The 16,742-nt window shown below is 32.5% G+C and overlaps 1 long non-coding RNA gene across 1 annotated transcript in view; it reads left to right on the top strand.

Moving 5' to 3' along the window:
- LOC109362143 overlaps nucleotides 4,531–16,742 on the top strand; it is a 15,162-nt gene continuing 2,950 nt past the window's right edge. Inside the window, exon 1 of the long non-coding RNA XR_002109357.1 lies at nucleotides 4,531–4,541. This is a non-coding gene — a long non-coding RNA (uncharacterized LOC109362143). The remainder of the gene's footprint in view (nucleotides 4,542–16,742) is intronic.

The following is a 16,742-nucleotide window of genomic DNA, read 5'->3' as shown; positions in this document are numbered from 1 at the left end:
TTATTCATCATTAATATTTAAACATCACTAACTATTTTAAAAAATAATCAAAATGAATAGTAAATAATATATTTTTTTCAATGACTCAAATCTATTTTTTTAATTAACATTTTAAGTATTTTATTCTTCTCATTCTAATATTAGAGGGTCTAATAGTAGACGGAATTCTAATACTTTTTATTCGTTGTTAATTATATTTCTTAAATGCTTTGGTCATTAATGTTTTTTATCCTTTTCAATAAAAAATTGTTTTGGTTATATTTTTTAAATTTAAGAAAACATTATTAGTTAATTTTTCAATTATGTCATTATCTTTCCACTTTCTTTTATAAGAGAATAGTAGATGGATTATTCATATGTGAAAACCGATCTGAAATAAAACAACAAATTGATCCAAGAAACCGCGTGAAGTCCATCAAAACTGCATTTTGATTGAATTTTTTTGAATTTTTATTATAAAGATCCACGAAATTGGATTTCAATTTTACTTATATAACTATGGATAGAGGAGGTTACCATAGTGAAGAGACAAATTGAAATTAGAAAATTACACCATGAAAGTTGAAAAGGTTTTGACTCTATATAATGGTATAGATAAATGAACCACACGTGTTGTACTTATCATAAAGTTAATATTTACTAACAAAACGTTGATCTAATAATATAAGGTCTCACTTGTAATGTCCCGAAAATTAGTTTATAAATATTGTGATTAAATTGGGAATAATTTTTTTGAATATATCATTAAAAATTGTTTTAGTTATATTCATTTCTTTTTCGAGACATCATGTTCTTAGTAACATAAACTGCAGAAAATCAATGACGGTTACCTAACGATAACTGAAAATGATACAATATTTTCCTGAATACTTCTTCATTAATAATTAGACTTGACCTTACAACATGTATAACGAGGTGTTGCTTGGTCAAGTAAAATGTCAGTCAGAATACAAGGCGGAATCTAATCATCGCCCAACTGAAGCTATAAAAATAGGCTGAATTCTTCAACACTACAAAAGTATCCTACACAGATACTCTAATCCCAAAAATGAAAATGAAATAACTCCTAATGGCTAGCTCCAGCACTAACGGGGGCACTAGAACCCTCACTCGGGTCTTCCTCGAACTTGGAGTCCGAAGAGAGATCTATCATCTCGATAGAGTCCTCTATGCGGACCAACTTCACGCAATCGTCCTTTTCAGATTCCATCTCCTCCATGGTATCATAGGCAAAACCCTGCAACCTAATCTCTGTCCTAGCAAACGCCTACGGTTTTGGCATTGTACGCCGAGCGACTCTCCTTGGCAGTGTAGAATGGTTCACATCATTCCAACTTCTTCACCTCATTGACGGTCCTACAACAGCTAGTCTACAAGGAGTCAAAGACTGGATGGATGACATAGTAGGTACCGGCCTCCGACCTGGTAGAGTGAAATAAGTCTCCATGACTGTATGGTGAGATGGAATGCACATAGCAGTGTCGTCGCACACCATCTCCAACTCTGGGCCACAAGGGTCTGTGTAGGTATAGTAGTCCCCATCAATTCTCCATGCCCCCTCCTGGGACATCAAAAATCGATAGCTCTAAATTCGCGGCGATTTGTCCATATGAACAAGGACGTGTATCGAAATACAAGCATAAAGAATAGGAGTAAGACATCTAATGAATATTTTTCATTGATGACGTGGAATTATACAGAATATCACATCTAGGCATAACACACATAATATACATACTATGTTATCACATACATAAATGCAGATGATGAATGATGTTTGTAACTCAGGATATGGGGGTCAATATCTACGAGTTCAATATATGAATGATATGTTTAGTTCATCCATCCTTACACCAATATCCTCCCAATAAACTATTAGAAAATAATCGAGAGTACAGGTCCCATAACAAGCTGATTTGAACGCACCAACTTATTCCTCGCAATGATATATGATCGATCTATTCCAATGGAACTGTCTATTTCAGGATGGTATCGTATCAAACACTTTCTGGGCATCCCTCTCATCGATCCTGATTGCAAAAAGGGGTTGTAAGATATTGTCTAGTTTGCGTTGTCAGGACTGTCCGATCCAATAGAATACCTCATCTAGGAATACATGGGACTCGTCTCACCTAGACTCTCACTTAAGGCTTTTGCTGACGCATCACCGCCCGTCTCAACATATCGGGGCTCATTCGTCTCCCATAACTTTCCTCTCCACTACTTCATTTTTCATAATGTGTACGCACACTAACCGAGGTTAACTGATTAAATCTTTTATCATTATTTATGTCATGCGACTAGCTTAATGGTAGCGACTCATATGAATAATGACTATTTATCCCTGAGGTCATGGGTTCGAGTCGCGGGAGGCTCCCCTTTGTGGGGAATAAAATACTGCAGGGAGTATTTAAGCTGGTGGGTAGCACGCTTAGTGTATGTATGGGCCTAGGAGATTGCATGACATAACTGAGGTGTTACAGTGACACGCTTAGTATATGTATAGGCCTAGGAGGTCACATGTCAGAACTGGGGTGTTACAAAAAAAGGCGACTCATGTGTATAATGAATATATGCCTCTGAGGTCATGGGTTCGAGTCGCGGAAGGCTCCCCTTTGTGGGGAATAAAATACTGTAGGGGGTATTTAAGCTGGTGGGTGGCACGCTCAGTGTATTCATGGGCCGGGGAGGTTGCATGTTAGGATTAGGGTGTTACCGGTGACAAGTTCGGTATATTCATGGACCTCGGAGGTCGCATGTCAGAACTGGAGTGTTACACTGACTAAACCCTTCAGCATGGGTTTTGGTCATGGCTAAGTAGCTTAGTCACCTACTTGAGGCTGAGTCACCCAAGCTAATTGTGAGCTACTGACACAGCTATTGTGAGCTACACCTGAAAAACCTATGGAGGCTACATGGAGTGAGGTCATGCATGAGGTCATGATTGCTTGGTGGCTAAGTCAACTTGACCAAGTTGTTGGGTGCACATCGCCAAGCATCAATGTGGCACGCTAAGCTGTCTACTTGAGTAGCTTTGACCGTGTTGATGGTGATGTGGCTTGGTGCTTGCTGATTTGGTCAGGTGTGTGGTTCCAAGTTGGGCGGTCTAGGTGCTACGCTAAGCTGTTTGCTTGAGCAGATTGGCTTGTGCCAGACTTGTGTTCTGACCGTGCCAGGTTGGGTCTGATTGTGCTAGGTTGGTGTCCAGGTTAGCTAGGCGTGGGTTTGGTACAAGCTAAGCTGCTTAGTGAGCAGCTTCATGTTGACTCCATAATTTCCACATAGCCAAGTCTTGTTGAGTCATGCTTAAGGCTAAGCACATAGCTTGCCATGTCAAGCTTAAGCATGTCATGTGTGTATCATTTTGGCCTATTTTGAGCACTTTGCCTGCTTTTTATTAATTCTTCTCTTTTCCATCTAAATCCTACAAAATATAATACAAAAGAAATACACAAAGTATATATACAAGATTGTAACATTTTATCCAAAAAATGTTGAATTAAGTTGGTTTTCTCAATTTTGCCAAGGATAAGTGCTATAAAAAGTATATGAATTTTAAACATTTTTGGCACTTATCAAGCTCAAAGCCATCTACTTGGGATATGAGCTCCAAGAAGACTACCAACTACTGTACTCAGCTATTTGAGCATGTAAAGAAGTTTGGAGATGATATAATAATTATATCTATTCCCAAGAAAGTTTTCGAGGATAATATTAATGAATACGTTGGCATCAATGAAGTACAGGATGTATATAAACATGAATGGATAAGTGCAACTGTTGTATGTATATATGAGGTAAATATGTTTTCTTAACTTCTAACTTTTGCATGGCAGTGTGTTATAATTGACTAACATTTGTGTTATATGTATTAAGTACTTGTATGAAAATTTTGTTTCGATAAATAATAAAAATGTGATGTTCATATCCCCACACTTTACCGCTCTTGTGTCGAGTGACAAAAATAAGATTGGGGAACAGACAGAACGAATTACAGATACTCTCCTCATTCATAAAGAAGTTGCATATTTATTTTTTGCACCTTTTAATACGGGGTGAGCAATTTTTAATTGTCTTTTATATTTATTTCTTTAGTATATTTGTTGTGCTTAACATTTCTTAACCATGTACGTCTGTTTTGTTTGGCAACGTTGGCTTTTGGTTGCCATCAATCGGGTTAATGAAAAAATATACTGCTTTGACTCATTGACACATAGTGATCCGAACAAGTACACCACTATGAAAAAAATGATTTCTAGGTAAGTGGACTACTCATTTAAACTTTTACTTACACTTTCACTTTCCTAGTTGTTTAGTAATTAAGTACATTTTCTATTGTTTAGTGCGGTGAGAGTTTACAGAAATTGTAATCGTCCTAGAAACAAGTTACCACAACACAAAATCAAGTGGACTCATATAAAGGTATTGACACAAATCATCTCAAACAATTATATGTGTAATGTATTCATATTTCAACTAAGGTTATACTTATATGTTTACTTCATTTTAATTGTAGACCTCTTGCTCAACAAACTAGGTACGTTGCGGCTATTAGGTGCTGAAATTCATGAAGGGAATCATTCAGCAATGACCAACTAACGAAATCAAGTTTGTTGGCAAATCATATACAGATGACCAAGTCAACCAGATTAGAGAACAATGTTCAAAGTTTGTACTTTGTTTTGTTGGAAAATCATAGGTATAGTAGATTAGTTCTGCACAAATTATAGCTTAGAGAATTCAATTAATGTTCAATATAATGTATATGATTTGGTGTATGTAATAAATGTTTATGTAAATATTATAGTGTAATTAATGTTCAATATATAAATTCAATTGAAATTCAATTGTGTTCATATTGTTGTGATTCTGGATGCATTCATTTTGTTGTACTGTTCTATTTTTGTATGCATTCAGGTTATTTTTTGTTGTGTGCTTAACTATGTAGAATTAGGAATAATGGTCTTCAACAATGCTATTTTATGAATGTGTTGTTGTTATACATATACAACAACTTTTTTTAACAATACGTTGTTGATTATGTTGAATTCAATGGCGCATTGTTAAAAAAATGTTGTTAAATACTTATCTCTTATTTATTTTCTTTTAGCTATACAACAGCGCATTCGATAAGAAACATTGTCAATATGATCAACAAAACTATATCCTCTGCACTTAATCGCTTAACACAGTGCTTAATTGATTAACACAATGCTTAGTTGATTTCTTAGTCGATTAACGGGTTCACATTTCTTAGATTGTTTGAATGTTATTTATTGTTATTATTAATTATTCTATATATTTAATTAATTGTCATTAATCGAATATCATAATGTAATTAGTAATTTGAATTTCATTAAAAAAATGAATTAGTAAAAAAATTATTATAACTTCCACAACGTTTCGTTCAGGTTACGCTGTGGAACACTTACCTTCTTTATATTTGAATAGGGAGTTCTTCCACAATGTTTTAAGAGGCATTGTTGATTAGGTATCATTGACAACGCTATCTTCATTATGCGCTATTGATTAGGTATCATTGACAACGTCATCTTCATTATGCGCTGTTGAAGATACTATCAGACTCTAAAAAATTAAAATGTTTATACATTCTCACATATTCAGCAATCCCAACACTCATTTACTCAGCTGCGAAAATCATTTACTCTCAAAATCGACCTTGAAAATCATTCAACCTCGTCATCATTCACTCATTCAACACCTAAAATCATTCACTCATTCAACACGAAAATCATTCACTCATTCAACCGAAAATACGTCACTCGTTTAACCTCAAAATCATCATTCACACATTCAACAACGAATTGAAAGTGATTTTTCCTTATAGTTATTTGCCTTTTTAATTACATTATATTTAACTTGTATTGAGTTATAAATATTTTCATTATAAATAAGTGAAAGTGATTTCACTCATTTAGCTTGTATTGAGTTGGGGTTTCTGAGTTCCGACCATTACATTTTGAGTTAGGGTTCCCCATTTTTAATTACATAATAATTTATTTGCTCTGCTTGGTGAGCTTAACTCCAAGCTTTAGGGATTTATGCTCATCATATTTTTTTGTTATTAGAAAATGGATCGAAGATGGATGAGTGTTATTCGATTGATGAAGGAGTATGAAGAAGGAGTGAAATCATTTGTTAGGCTTGCAATTGAGAATGTTGAAAACCCTAATAGAATTGTATGTCCTTGCTTAAGATGTTGTTACTCAAACCGAATTACTCCAAATGAGTTAAAAGTTCATTTAGTGTGTCACGGTATTGATCAAAGTTACACATGTTGGTCAAGACATGGCAAGAAGAAAGACGTTATGGATTGTGATGATGAGATGCATATGAAAAACAACTACAAAAATGCATATGAAGACGATCGTTTCGAGGAAATGGCGAAATTTGTCGTAGAGGATCTTCAGGATTGTCCTGAGAAGTTTCAGCGGTTGATAAGTGATGATGAGAATCCAATATATGATGGTTGTACTAAATTCACAAGATTGACAGCGGTGTCAAGGTTATATAAGTTGAAATCTGTTAATGGATGGACTGATAAGAGTTTCATCGACTTGCTTGCACTTCTGAAGGATATGTTGCCGGAAGATAATGTGCTTGCTTCTCAAACCTATGATGCAAAATAAATGTTACGCTCCATATGCATGGACTACACGAGGATACATGTTTGAGAAAATGATTGCATCTTATTTTTTAAATAGTATGCTTCATTAAAGTTTGTCCTAAATGTAATCCCACGATATAAGAAGGAAAACCCAATTTCCAAAAAGGTTGTATGATATTTTCCAATCAAAGCAAGATTCAAGCGTATGTTTAGCAATGCCAAAGATGCAAAGAAGTTGATATGGCATGATGAAGAAAGGATTAAAGATGACAAGCTTCGGCATCCTGCAGATTCTCCTCAATGGAGAAAAATTGATAACGACTATCCTAGTTTTGGTCAAGAATCAAGAAATATACGCCTTGCATTGTCAACAGATGGAATTAACCCACACAGTGTTCAAAGTTGCTCCCACGGTACATGGCATGTGAGTGATATACAACCTACCTCATTCTCTATGCATGAAACGCAAATATGTGATGTTATGTATGTTAATTTCTGGACCTAAATAACCAGGAAATGACATAGACATATACTTGGCTCCATTAATTGAAGACTTGAAGCAAATGTGGGAGACAAACATAAATGTATGTAATGCGTATAGGGAAGAAAGCTTCAACTTGAAGGCTTTGTTGTTCGGCACAATCAGTGATTTCCCTGCCTATGATAATCTGTCTAGATATAGTATAATTTTGTATATCCTATATGTGAAGACAATACTCATTCAATAAGTTTGGAACACCATAAGAAGAATGTCTTCCTTGGTCATCGTAGATTTTTAGATTTAGATCATCACTATCGACGATGGAGAAAAGAATTTGATGGAAACAATGAAGAAGGTCGTGCTCCTTTGTCGTTAACAGGTGAGCAATTATTTCAAAAGCTAAAGGGTTTGAATACTAACTTTGGTAAACCATTTGCAATAGAAATTGTCACAAATGGGTGGAAGAAAATGTCAAACTTCTTTGAATTGTCATATTGGAGTTTATTATATGTAAGACATTTCTTCGATGTTATGCACATTGAAAAAAATGTGTTTGAAAGTCTTCTTGGTACCTTACTTAATGTCTCTGGTAAGACCAAAGATGACTTGAATACAAGGTTGGACTTGGTTAGTATGGGAATAAGAAAGGAATTGTGGCTGACAATGAAGGGAAAACGTAGATTTCTACCTCCAGCAGCTTCTAATTTGTCGAGGAAGGAGAAAATGGAATTTTGTAAATTTCTTCATGGTGTTAAAGTTCTAGAGGGGTACTCTTCCAACATTCTGAACCTCGTATCAATGAAAGACCTCAAGTTAAAATGTATTAAGTCTCATAATTGTCATGTACTTATGGAGCATTTCTTGCCTATTGGAATACAATCAATTCTACCTAAAAAAGTTTGAGGAACCATAACTAGGTTATACTTCTTTTTCAAGGCAATTTTTAGCAAAGTGATTCCTGAGAAATTACCTGGATTGCCAAGACAAATTATTTTGACTTTGTGTGAGCTTGAAATGTATTTTCACCTTCTTTTTTTGACATAATGGTTCATCTAAGCATTCATCTTGTTCGAGAGACACAACTATGTGGCCCTTCCTATATGAGATGGATGTACCCCTTTGAGTGTTATATGAAGACATTAAAAGGGTATGTGAAGAATCGATCAAGACCAGAGGTTGTATTGTTGAGTGATATGCTGTTGAAGAAGCTTTTTGTACTGAATATCTTACCAATGGTGATTTCATTGACATTCTAAAGTCTCGATATGCAAAAAAAAAAAACGTTTGGTGAAGATATTATTGGGAATGAAATATTGACTATAACAAGAACCGAATTGGAGCAAGTGCACTTATATATTTTACATATGTTGAAATATACAAGGAGATGCTAAGGAAGTATTACCCAAGTAAGAATGAAAATTGGATTTCCAAAGAGCATAATAGGTGTTTCAAAAAGTGGCTTAAAAATCACATTGATGAGAAGTTGAATATAAATTCACATTCGGTTTCCGAAAGATGGATATGATTAGCGAATGACTCAAGTATTCATGTCTTATCCTACACTAGTTACCTAATTAATGGGTTCACATTTTATACGAAAAAACAAGATGATTAAAGTAAAATGCAAAATACTGGTGTGACTGTTGTTGCTCGAACTTTACACATGTCAAGTACAAAAGATAGAAACCCAATATATGCAAACATGCCATACTTTGGAGTGATTGAACGGATATGGGAATTGGATTACACAATGTTTAGATGCCAATTTTTTATTGTATGTGGGTTGATAACAACAATAGCTTCTGAGTTGATGAGTTAGGGTTCATGAAGGTGGATCTTAATAGGCCAGGATATAAAGATGAGCCATTTATTCTAGCATCATAAGCTCAATAAGTATTCTATATTAGTGACCCAACTAATATGAAATGGTCCATTGTTCTTTTAACTAACAAAATAATCGTCAATAATATTGATGACCAGGAATATGAAGATATTGATGAAGATGATCCTTTTTGGGGACATATTAGTTGCGTGAGAGCGAACCAACTACGGATGATGATTTATATACAAGAGATGATCAAAGAAAAGGAAAAAGTAGATGCAAGTAGTCTTTCTATAATTATAGCTTAATTTTGATTGTTTGTAATTTATATTATTTTGTTTCTTTGTAATTTGTGTAATTTTTTTATTTGTAATTATGTACTCTGTCAAAACATAATTGGCATGATATTCCTTATTTGTAATTTGTATTGTATTGATGTTAATAAAACAAACTTTTGGCTTGTATTAATGTGTGTGTTATTTAGAATGTATAAATGTCTATGCTGTTAAGAATGTCTGTTCAGCTAATAAATGTATATGTAGGTATTAATTTATACAAATCAACAGCGAATTCTAGGGGAAGCTCTGACATGCGTTGTTATAAAGGATAAATACAACAACGTTTTTTATAGACAGCGATGTTGTGCATTCTTAATACAACAATGCTATGTGTGTGTTGCGTTGTTATATTAATGTGTTGTGTGAGAATATTTATGAATAATACAACAGTGTTTTTCTATTAATGCGCTGTTATATATATGAATTACAACAACGCAACGACAAATGTTGTTAATAAGACCTATAAAATGTGTTGTTTATGTAAGACCTATATGACAGCGCTCTGTGGACGATGCGTTGTTGTATTTGTGCACTATATGAAAGCGTTTTTCGTGTGATGCGTTGTGGTATATATTCAATACAACAACGTTTGAGAAGTGTTGTTAATGATGACAATATACTATTGCGTTCAAATAAAAAATGCATGAAAGCATTATTATACATCTAAAATAAGCACCGTCGGTTGACAACTCTGACATAGTGAATTATTTCATTCTTTTATTTCAACATAGTGAATTATTACATTCTTTTATTTCAATAAATGATCTTTTAAATAGAAGAATTCAAATTTATTTTAATTTTTTATTTAAAAATAGTGGTGACAGGTATTATATGTCTGACCCATATTCTAACTTTATGATATCAAATATTTACGTTTTATTTATATTTTATTTTAGAGAATTAGAATATGTATTTTATGTTGAGCGTATTTTATATTGTTTTTTATTCATGTACTATAATTATAATTTTTTATTTTATTATAATGTTTAACTTAAGGTGAGAGAAGTGATTAATATATTAGTGGTAGTTAGATATGATTATATGGTTTTGTCCTTATATCTTATAGAAATATAAATATAAATTTATATATTAGAATATTTTCTTATATTTTTATTTTAAATAAATAATAGAAAAACTAACTAATTCAAATCACAACCACATTTCTTTTTTGATCAAATCAAATTTAATACTTTAATCAAACAGAATCAGATCAAATTGCATATATTTTTATTTTTGAATTCGACAGCATGTAAAGTAAAACTAGTGATGATTAATGAAGAGATAAATGATAAGGTATATTTTTTCTCTCTTAAATAATCAGACAATTAACATAAAATATGTATATAGTGAAGCTATCCCAAGAAACAAGTTGAAATATTTTAAAAATAACATAATGTTAATTAGGATACCATGAAAAGAGAAAGTCGTTAGGATCTGAAAAAATAAAAAGTAAGTATTCGAATAAAAATATGTATTAATAAGATAAACTGTTAAGATTGAATGATATTTTTAGCAAATTATATTTTTTTATGAAGACAAAATGGGATACTTGTAGAGGCGAATTTTAAATATGTAATATACATGTCAGAAATAACTTAGATGAAACTCGTTTAAATACTAAAAGTATCACACTTTACCTCACAAAATAACATATAACACATATATCCTTAATTATAATTGAATTTTAAATAAAAGTAATAGATATAAATGCTAAAGATTTAATAATAATATAAAAAAATTACATTAACATTTTAGATATTAAACACCAATATAAATAAGTAAATAAAAGTAATTTCAAAATAATTATTTTTTATATATTATAGAATACTAAGGTTTTGAGAGAGGTTGTCTTGCTACATTTTTTAACGCAATAAATTGAATATTATAGATTAATATTATCATAAATGAAATTTGTGTAGATTGAAATTTAAAAATAAAATAAAATATAGATTTATATGAGTAATAATGATAGATTTAACTTTAGAAACATAATAAAATTAAATTGAAATTAAAAATTATTAGTAACAGTAAAATAAGGATAAGTTAATTTAGGACATTTTATTATCAATTTTCTTCATAGATACTAGCATTTTGATAAGTCATTTTTAACTCAATAAATTTAATATTATAAACTAAAATTTTCATAGGTAAAGTTAATATAACGAATTTTAAAAGAAGATATAAGGATAAATTTAATTTTAGAGCAATTATTTCTTTCATTAATAGTAAGTTTAGAGCAAATATAATATATGAGTATATGTTATAGGGTGGAAGGTGTAACTTTAATTTAGCATTAGATGTTAGTTTCAAATTTTCCAATATTACGTTTAAACTATCATCCTTGAGAAAGATAATTCTTCAATAAGGGGAGTGGTTATCAAGTGACAACATTGCCGACAGGGATGTTAATGGGGTGGGTAAGATTTACTGTGAAGAAGATCTTTGCCGACAGGGATGTTAAGGTTTTGATGAAGACACTAACATCACCAAAAAGAAGAAAATGAAAAATACTTATGAAGACAAAGAAGATTAAAGCTTCAAGAAAAAGAGATTAACTCTCTATAGGTACTTCTATCCTAAAACTCTTAAATATACAAAGTAGTAATGCTCAAACTATTTTTAAAGAAAAATGAAACACTTCAAAAATACTTCAAACATTTTTTCAAAAATAGTGTGTAACGGGTTACTTCATCTAAGTAAAAATTACGCGTGTGAGAAAAAGAGTTATCTAACTTAAAACTGTTTAGAGTATTCCATTACTGCAATTTGAGTAACAGGTTATCACTTTTGAAAAGGTTGAGTAACCGATTACCTAAATGGTGTAATCGATTACTCTAATTCGTTTTTAAAAGAACGGTGGACAGAGAGTTTGGGTAATCGAGTACCCACTATCAGTAATCGATTACTGAGAGCTGTTGCATGAGATTTTAGATTTCAAAATGAAATGTTATCACTCCAAACGAAATCTCTTCACTTCAAACAACTCCTACACTTTCAGAAAGACACCAGGGTGTTTGGATAGTCTATATAAAGGCTCTAACTCTCACAACAACAAAAACAACAATACACAACTCTTATAAAATTTCCAAAAACTCTTAAACTTATTCTGAATTATTTCTCTACACTTTTTGCAACTAGCACTCAAATTTTCAAAAGTTATTTTTCTGAAGTTGCTTAGAAGTGTTTCAAAGTTTTCTAAAAGAGAATTATTATTTAGTATACTTAAAGAGTTAATTGGATTGCAAGTTATACTACTGTCATACTTGTAAAGGCAATCTACCATTGTTGTACATTCTTCAATATTGTTGTTGAATACTTTCTTTCACGGGGTGTGAAAAGAAAGGGGATTAGAATCATTTGGAAAAGTGTTTTCCGAGAGTGAATAAGAATTAGGGAGTGTGTAAGGTACATAGAAATCTCGGGTGAGATATTGTAATTACAACTCATAATTCTTAGTGAAGAAATCTCTTTTGATACAAGAGTACTGAACGTAGCCATCGGTGGACTAGAAAGTGAACCAGTATAAAAATCATTGTGTATTCTCTTCTACCTTATCTCTTTCATTTTATCTTAATTATTTTTCTGCATATATTTTCCGGTGCACGTTAACTCTTGATTTTGCAGAAAAAGTGGCCATAATTTTTAAGTCAACTAATTCAACCCCTCTTAGTTGCAAACTCGTTCTTACAATTGGCACCAGAGCTATATTTGAGTAAGATAATCGCAAGTATGATCCTACATCAAGATGGCCTCAAGATCATTCCTAGGAGAAGGTTCCAACATCAACCGCCGTTCAAGCTGTGTCGTGTAAGAATGAGATTGCAACTAAGAGGGGGGTGAATTAGTTGACTTTAAAATTATGGTTTCTTTTTCTGTAAAAAGTAAGAGTTAACGTGCAGCGGATAATATTGCAGAAAATAAACAAGAATAAATCAAAGAGGTAAGGGAGAAGAGAGTACACAATGATTTTATACTAGTTCACCTTCTTGTCCACTAAAGGCTACGTCCAGTGCTCTTGCAGCACAAGAGATTTTCCACTAAATATTATGAGTTATAATTACAATATCTCACCCCGAGATCTCTATGTACCTTACACACTCACTAATATTTATACCCTTGGAAAACATCTTTCCAAGTAACTCTATCCCCTTTCTATTCACACCCCGTGAAAGAAAGTTATTGCAATGAATGACGAATTTGAATGATGGCTTTGTATTGCCTTTACAAGTATGAAATATAATAATACTTGCAATCCAATCAACTCTTTTGTATACTTAGTAATAATGTTCTTTAAGTTTATAAAACTTTGAAACACTTCTAAGCAACTTCAAATAATAACTTTGAAAGTTTGAGTGCAAGTTGCAAAAGGTGCAGAGAAATAACTTCAGAATACGTTTAAGAGCTGTTGGAAATTTTATAAGTGTTGTGTATATGTTGTGTGTTTGTGTTGTGAGAGTTAGAGTCTTTATATAGACTTTCCAAACACCCATGGTGCCTTTCTGAAAGTGTAGGAGTTGTTTGAAGTGAAGAGATTTCATTTGGAGTGAAAACATTTCGTTTTGAAATCTGAAATCTCATGCAACAGTCTTCAGTAATCGATTACTGATAGTGGGTAATCAATTACACAAACTCTCTGTTTACTTTTCTTTTAAAAATGAATTAGAGTAATTGATTACACTATTTGGGTAATCGGTTACTCAACTTTTGTAAAACTGGTAATCTGTTACTCAAAGACAGTAATGGATTACTCTAAACAGTTTAAAGTTGGATAACTCTTTTTCTTACACATGTAACTTGTTACTTAGATGAAGTAACCCGTTACACACTATTTTGAAAAATATTTTGAGTATTTTTAAAGTGTTTAATTTTTCTTTAAAAATAGTTTGAGCATAACTACTTTGTATATGTAAGAGTTTTAGGATAGAAGTACCTATAGAGACTTAATCTAATTTTCTTGAAGCTTTAATCTTCTTTGTCTTCATAAATATTATTCCTTTTCTTCTTTTTGGTGATTTTGGTGTCTTTATCAAAACCTTGCCAAGGTCAGGAGCAAAGATCTTCTTCACAATCTCCCCCTTTTTGATGATGACAAACAAGATCTTCTTGACAGTGTAATTTTCTTGAGAGCAACATACTTTGAGATATGTTGAAGTTTTGACTTGAACATGCTCACCCTATATTGTATGCTCCCCCTATCTTTTGGAGTAATGTGCCTAAAATATAATTTTACAAAAAGTACACTCCAACTTTTCTCCCCCTTTTGACTTCATCAAAAAGTAGAAAATCAAAGAGATGCCAGCACAATATATATAGCATACATACACTTAAAGTAACTTATCAAATATATATCAATATGATAGTATATACTCATGTATGGATTAAGATATAGATAAGCAAGTATTGCAATGCATAAAGAAGATGTTTCAATCAAATATTCAGGAATGGAAATATAAAGCACAAAACATCATAAAGTAACTTGTCCAAGAATATGCAACAATAACATAAAAACAACAGATAAGTAGAAAAATTTGTCCGAGATTTTGAAAATAATACAACCAGAAAATCCTAACAACAGTTATACTAAGATTCAGGCTCCGAATTGTCTTCATCAATAACCATGCTATCCATACTAGAGGAGAGGCGATGAAGTTCATATTGGATTTGTTGATTCTGAGAGTCGAGAGCATCCATCCGGTTAGTGATATAGCCTCGGAGAGAAGCCAACTCATCCCTAATCATTTGGTTCAAGGGCATGGCAGCAGATGATGACGATTGAGCATGAAACTCATACGGTTGTGGTTCAGAAGGGTTAGGAGCTTCAAGTTCATATGGTTCAGCAGCAGCAATCGGCTTGTCGGTTCTGTGTTTGTAGATGCGGGTTCGAGGGTCTTGAGTGAAATCCATTTATTAGATTACGTCCACATCAATTTGGCTTTCTCGAAGATTCAGAGGCATCTTTGTTTCACCATTCGTAGAAACTCCGAAATGCTGAAGAATATTGGTTATAAAGATTGCATATGGCAAAGGACTTTGAGTACCTCTAACAGTCCACATTTATCTTATTATCATTAGAGCCCAATTGATCTTGATGTTAAACTTTAAAGCATACATCAATTGGAGTTCTATGTCACTTATTTGAAAATGATTTGAAAATTTTGGTAGGATGACATAGCTCCAAAAATAATGAAGCAAACAGTCCTCTAGCTTGAGATATCCAGCAGATAGGATGTCTCAGTGTTTGACAGTCTCTCCAAAGCCTTGTTGCTTACGCATTTCTATTTCCCTTTTTGAAAGTCTACATAACGAATGATAAAAATCCTTTCGATCATAATTATCCCATTCACATACAAGGCCGAAACCTGTTATGTTACCTTGAGAGGATATGTTACATAACAATGAACTGAAAGTTTTAAGATCAAAAATAATGTCTTTTCTTTTGACACAGGAAGTAAGACGATTTTTCCGAAAGTTTAAGTTACAGTAAAATACTCGCACAAGTTCAGAATAAATGTCATTTGTTTCACAACATAAGTAAAAAAGGTTTTGTTGACGTAAAAGATAAGGGAAAATAAAATCTTCAAACTCAAAATTGTCAACATTACCGAATTTAGGAGTAAAAATGGTGCGACCATGGAAGTGACCCTCAAATATCTTGCGTTGCTCATCATTAGCAAGAAGCCTTGTCAAATCCAGAGGGTTACACTCCAAAGATGTTGTTCCTTGACTCCTTTGAGAGGTATTGATGCGTTGTTTCTTTGATCTAGAAGAGGAAGCCATGGATTTGGGATTTTTGAAATTTTAGGTTTTTGGGTTTTTCGAGATTTTGGGGTTTTTGATTCAAGCCACTAATCACAAAAATGATTGGTTAGAAATGTTGAGAATAAAAAATGTGATAGGAATGGACGCAAAAATCTCTTGAAACGGATCAAAAACAAGGTTTTTAGAGGTTGAGAGGTTTTGAGAAGAAGAGAGCACGAGTTGAGTAAGGAAGATGAGTTTGAAAAAGTTTAGAAATTGCAGAAATTTCATATATAACAGCACAGAGTATTCTGTTACTCAAAAATAAATTTTTAAAATTTTCAAACAGCAGCTTGGAGTAATCGATTACTCACTTTGGGTAATCGGTTACTGAAACACGCTGTTCAACCCTGTAATCGGTTACTCTCCAGTGTAATCGATTACTGACCCCATAAAAACTTATTTTTAGGCAAAATTAAGCTATGAAAATGATTTTTCAACCAAATTTTTTTTTGAACATAAATAAATATATTTAAAATCAAGTAGGCATGAGATAATTATAATGAAATAAATATAATCATATAAGCATGCTAAGATAGGTAAGCTTCATCAAGAATGCCTAATTCAAGTCTAATTTTGTAAAAAGGTTCTTTTGCCAAGGGCTTAGTGAAAATATCTGCAAGTTGGTTATGAGTATCAACAAATTCTACGGATACATCTTTCTTTTGAACATGG

Source organism: Lupinus angustifolius, chromosome LG12 (genome assembly GCF_001865875.1).
Source record: "Lupinus angustifolius cultivar Tanjil chromosome LG12, LupAngTanjil_v1.0, whole genome shotgun sequence".
Taxonomy (NCBI): Eukaryota; Viridiplantae; Streptophyta; class Magnoliopsida; order Fabales; family Fabaceae; genus Lupinus; species Lupinus angustifolius.
This window is presented reverse-complemented; position numbering and strand designations above follow the sequence as displayed.